Consider the following 5,972-nt stretch of genomic DNA (forward strand, 5'->3'; position numbering starts at 1 on the left):
GGGATAAATCCCGCTTATTAATGAGCAGGATCCTGGGCTTTCTGCTCTGCCTCAGCTCCCGGCGCCGGGCTCAGGGTGGATTTAAAGAGACAGGAACTGCGTCGCCTTCGCCTCGCAGCCCGGCAGGGCCGCAGCCCCCCGCAGCCTCCCGGGATGCTCCCGCATTTTTATTTATCGCTCCGGCTCTCCCCCGCTCCGCCGCCGCCGCCGCTCGCCCACGGCTCCTGCGGGGCGGAGAGGGGCCGGCATCCCCCGCCGGAGCCGGGGGTCCCCGTGGGCAGGTGGGTGGGTGGGTGGGTGGGAGGACACCGGGAATGGGCCAAACGCCTCGTTCCGCGCCGCCAGCGCCGAGTCTCCGGGCAGACTCTGCTCCGTGCCGGGTCCGGCACACCACAACTGCAACACAGATTATTTATTCATGAAAAGGCCGCGCTGTCGCCTCGCTCCGGGCTGGATGGCAGCGCTCGGGATTTACGGCAGCGCTCCGGACTGGGTCCCGATCCAGCTGGGCTGCGGCGCGCCTCGGTCCCCTCCCTCCAGCACAGCGCATCCCATCGGGGTCCTCCCAGTTCCTCCTAATCCATCGGGAGGCCCTCAGCGCTCTGGTCCGCAGATATTGGGGCTTTTTCTCCCTGGGATTTTTGCTGGAGATGTTGGAATCCTCCCCAGGCAGCGGCGGCAGCTCGCGTTGTGCCTCCGGAGCACGCGGGGTCCTGCTGGTGCATCCTCCTGGATCTGAACGTGCCGAATCTTTGCGGCACCGGGATGTGCGTGCGGGTCTGTCTGCCTGCAAATACCGATATATTTGTGTTCCTACACCGGGGGATTCACACACCACTATAAAAGGGGGAGCTCTGCTGGAGAACAATTAAAAAGATGCTCACAAGTGCTTATAAAGCAAAATCTGGGCGATGGAGAAAAACTCGGCTCTTCCCCAAAATCTCCACGCACCGGCTCGGATTTGCACCCTGCCATCGCCACCAGCGTTACTGGAGTGGTGGTTTTGAGCCAGACCCAGCCTGGCCAGGACTCCGAGGAAAAAAAATAAACTGGGTAGCTGCTGGTGATGGAAACCCGCGGGATTCAGGCTGTGCATCCCCTCTGGAAAGGCTGCCTGTGCTCAGTACCTGCCTCACTGCCCACCCACTGGGAACTTTCAGGCTGTGTCTTCCCACTCAGTTGTTTTTTTTCTCTCTCGATGCGTTTTCTTGTCCATCCATGGAAACACATCACCACCCTCCTCTGGAAGAAAACCTTCCTCTCTCTCTCTCTCGGAGCTGGAGGGAAGAGATGCAACTGGAGTGGGTGGAAATTTTCCCACTGAAGCATTTCTTTCCAGTAGAAAATGTCTTTTCAAACTATGCCGAGTCCTTTGTGAATGCAAGAACTGTGCTCATTATATATCAGGGGACTTTATTGTTTCTTTCCCTAAAAATCCCACACTCCAGGTGCTGCATTTTTTGGCAACTGCAGACTCCCGGTTTTTTTTTTTTCATGGAGGGAGAATTTGGATGGAAACCCCCAAACTTTCCAAGAAAAACACCAGAACTGAAGTTGCTTAAATGCATATAAAAATTTTGGCAGGGAACAAAAGAAGTTCCAGTCCACTTCTGTTGCTTTCTCAGTAGTTTCAGACAGTTATAGTCGGTTTACATGTTCATTAGCCAATTAATTATTGGCCAGCTATTCCTTTGGGGGGCATTTGGTGGGATGTAGGGATCTGAGGCAAACACCTGTGTGTGACACCCCTCTGACCAACGTGGGATGCTGCTCCTCATAAAACAGGTGCTTAAAATAACAGCAAGTTTAATGGTACCTGGTGAAAAAGGAATTTCCGACAACCTGCTGGGGGAAGAGAGGAGAATGGGATCCACTCTCAGGATGGTGTGTGGCTTTAAAATGAGGGTTATTTTGGGAACAGCACCTTTGTGGCCGAGGAATGGGCAAGTTCCACTCTAAAAACGCAGCCTCGAGCAAATCTGGTCATGAGCTGATTTGGGTTTCTTGGTGTGTCCCCAGCCTGTCTTGGTGCCCCGTGGCTGGAGAAGAGGGTTTGGTCAGAAACGGACGTTTCGGTTATTAAAGGATTTCAGGTGGGATCTACGAGGCTCCAGAATTTACCAGAAGCCACACTGGAAGGCAAATAAAGCAGATTGAAAGTGTCCAAGGCCAGGTTGGATGGGGCTTGGAGCAACCTGGGATAGTGGAAGGTGTCCCTAAGGGGTGGAAGGAGCTGAGCTTTGAGACCCCGTCCAACCCAAACCATTCCACGATTCCATGATTGTGGGATGGATTCTCTGTGGATTCTCTGATGAAGGGACTGGATGAACAATTAGAGGTGTCAGGGTGATCGTGGTGTGGTGGCCAACCATGACACTGCTGTCCCAGCGCTGCAGGAGGACAGGGATTTTTCCTGGCTGGAATTCTGCAGCCCCGTGTTATAACCACCCTCTCCACTTGATTTCCACTCGTGCTTGGAGGTCTTGACCTGCCAGTCCTGCCTGGAATCCCACTGGGACTGGCTGGGAGCAGATGATCTCCCTCTCCCAAGCACCGTCCAGTTCTGAGTTATTAATAACAAGGAAATAAATGATCCAGAGTGTTTCTGGATCAATATCCCAGGAAATAAAGCATGAGGCAAGAAGGGTCTGCAGCAGGAACTCTGCTTCTTTAAGCAGCCACATCCATAATATCTAATAAAAACCTTGGGATCACTGGGGAATTCCGGCTGAGCGATGGATGCTGGAGGTCCTGAGCTGCCAATATTAAAATATCCTTAGAACTTCGGGGGGAGGGGGAAAGATGATTTCCTAATGGAAAAAAATATTGTCTCCAGCACGAGGGAATTCCACATTTATCCTCACTCCAGCAGGTGAAGGTGGATTTCTCACTGTACCAGGCAGGGGCCTTCATGGCTTGATTATATTTGTTGTGTGCAAATAAAGTTTAAAGCAGTAATATCTATAAATCTATATATTTACTTGCCACTTGAAAAGGTCCTGTTTCCCAAATCAGAAAATAATTATGAGTCAGATCAATTTAGAGAAGGACTTTAAGTGAAAAATGTGTTGAAAAGGGAGAAACCTTTGAGAATATTTTACCCCAAATGCAGCAAAGCAGACAGGGATCTTTGGTAAAATAACCAACACCACTTGGAAAGGAAGGGAAAGAGCTGCCAAGACTGACACACAAAATACAAACACACAAAAGGAAGAAAAGGGAAACTGGTTGTAATTAATAGACCTCAGAAGCTGGGGAAATTAAAGACAGAAGGATATTTTCCTAGAGTTTTGAGCAGAGGGGTGATCCTACGTGGAAATGGGAGGTTTATCAATAACACAGACAAGGCAGGAACACTCAGCGAGGGATTTATCCTGGTATTTAGTGGGAAAAAAGGAAATACTTTCCAGGAGTGCCCAGCAGCATCCAGCTGATGGAGCTCAGTGTTTTCAAACCAGCAGATCCGAACTGAGGGAGTTGTAAAGGAGGTGGCCAAGGAGCTGCCTGGATAGTTAATGGAGGTTTCCAGTAGGTCTTGGAAGAGCCACTGGAAGCACCAGAGGACTGGGAAAAAGCCAGCACCACGCCCACGCTCCAAGGGGGGAACAGGACACGGCGGGGTTGAAGCGTTTCAGGCTGGGAGGTTTCTGAGACAATTACTGGAACCACAAACGCTGAACTGGGTAATTAAAAGAGGGCGGTGCCATGGCAAAAACTGGTAATTAGAGAGGGGTGGTGTAATGAGGGGCAAAGAGGAGTCTGAGGGAAACAGGCAGTGGAGACCTCTGGCTTTCACCTGTGGGGGGATGAGGATGTGAGGTAGAGATAATCCCACCAGTGGAATTCCTCAGCCTTCCACACAGCCCTGGGCTTGGTGCCTGCCACAGATTGATCAGGAAAAAATACAAATCAACAGGGCCTGCATTAAATAGATTAAATGACAAAAGTGAGAGGGCCCAAGGTTCAGCTGTAAACAGGGAGGGAGCGCCTGTCTGGAGGCACCGAGCGGAGCAGCTCTGGGATGGGGAAGGATGGAGCTACAGGACAAGGGGGAATGGTTTTAAACTCAAAGAGGAGAGATTTAGATCAGATTAGGAGCAAATTCCTCCCTGTGAGGGTGGGGAGGCCCTGGCACAGGGTGCCCAGGGAAGCTGTGGCTGCCCCTGGATCCCTGGCAGTGTCCAAAGCCAGGTTGGAGCATCCTTGGATAGTGGAAGGTGTCGCTGCTCATGGCAGGGGGTGGGACTGGATTATTTTATTATCCCCTCTAACCCAAACCATTCCATGACTCTGGGACTGAATATCCTGCCTGTGCCACCTGCATGGAGGCAAAGGCTGGGGTTCAGAGCAGGCAGGAAGAACGAGGAGTTTATTCCCTATCTCCAGCTCAGTGGGACTCCCACTTTTGGCAGCACGAGAGGAGTCAGTGGTGGCTGCAGAATCCTGAAGCAGCTGGAGGGATCAGAAGCCCTCTGAGATGGCATCAAACTTGAGACAGGTAGAGATGTTTTTGAATAAACAAGGCACCTCCCTGGCTCGTAACTTTTTTGAGGATTGCTCACCTTCCACACCTCTCCTGGGATTAAACAGGTGCTGCAGCCCCCACCAAGCACAAGAGCCAAAACACTCCCAAGGTCTCCCAACATTAGTTTGAAATGCGCCTCTTTGCAAAGTGGAATGATTTTCATTTTTGCTTCCCGCTCCATCCCTGCCCCAGTGAATTGAATTCCAGGAGTGTAGCATCACCTGATGTTGCCCCTAAGTTTTCTCTTCTCCACTTGGCCTCTGGCTAAATTACCCCCAAAACCAATTAAAGCCCAGAATGATACTGCAGCAAGCAGAACTGCTGCTAATCTTCCGGAAGACTGGAACTTATGGAAGTGATTGAAATGGTTGGAAATTACATTACTCGGACGAGGTCAGCCTTGGAGTTGTAAGTAGCATTTTTCTTTTTTAATATGTGGCTGCTTCAATGCTAATAATCCCACAGGTCAGGAAAAGCCAGGACCTGGGTTAAGCAGAAAGGAAAACTCCTGCGTGTCCTTGGGTTTTTCTGCAGGGCTGTGAAGAGCTGAGGAGAAAAGGATGAAACGTTTGGCACCGTGCAGCAACCCTGCGAGGGGAAATGGGTTTGCAGGGAGAGGAAGGATGGGGCTGGATAATGGGCATGTTCCAGGCATGTGGGCAATAAATTACCTCGATTGTCTTCCCCGTGCTGGGCATGGGCTGAGTGCATTCCCTGGTCACCGCCTGTATCGCATTAACCTGCTGCACACAGGACGTGTCTGTTTATCCTGCCAATTACTGCCAATCTAATCAGCTTGAGCCGGGTAAAAATAGAGCCAGTTTCCGTGTGGAAATCAGGAGGCACAAAAACAGCAGCAAAGAAGCTGATCCTGATCAGCCAAGCACATGGGAGGGAAGGTTGGCAGTGCCGGCAGCAGGAAATGGGTTGGGATGGTTTTTCCCCGTGGGCAGGTGGATCTTTTCCCCCCAGGGCTGGATTTTCCCCAGCATCCGTCAGGCAGCCTGAAGGAAGGAACTGGGGAGTGTGGGAATCACCGGCAGGCCGAGAGCTCCTCAGAGTATGGATGTTCCATGTGCTTTCAGGAGACAAGGAATAGGGCTGGAATCAGCTGGAAGGGACACACGAGGGGGGCTGATGCCCAGAATAGAATCCTGGAATGGTTTGGGTGGGAAGGGACCTCAAAGCTCATCCCATTCCACCCGCATCCATGGGCAGAGACACCTCCCACTGTCCCAGGTTGCTCCAAGCCCTGTCCAACCTGGCCTTGGACACTTCCAGGGATGGGGCAGCCACAGCTGCTTTGGTCTCACTACCCTCACAGAATTCTTTCCTAAAATCTGATCTCTTTCAACTAAAAACCATTCCATGACGATGGATGGATGGATGGATGGACAGATGGATGGATGGATGGATGGACAGATGGACGGAGGGATGGAGGGATGGA

This window comes from Corvus kubaryi, unplaced genomic scaffold (genome assembly GCF_017639235.1).
Source record: "Corvus kubaryi isolate FWS band 111438036 unplaced genomic scaffold, C.kubaryi_AGA036_p1.0 37300, whole genome shotgun sequence".
In the NCBI taxonomy this organism is placed as follows: Eukaryota; Metazoa; Chordata; class Aves; order Passeriformes; family Corvidae; genus Corvus; species Corvus kubaryi.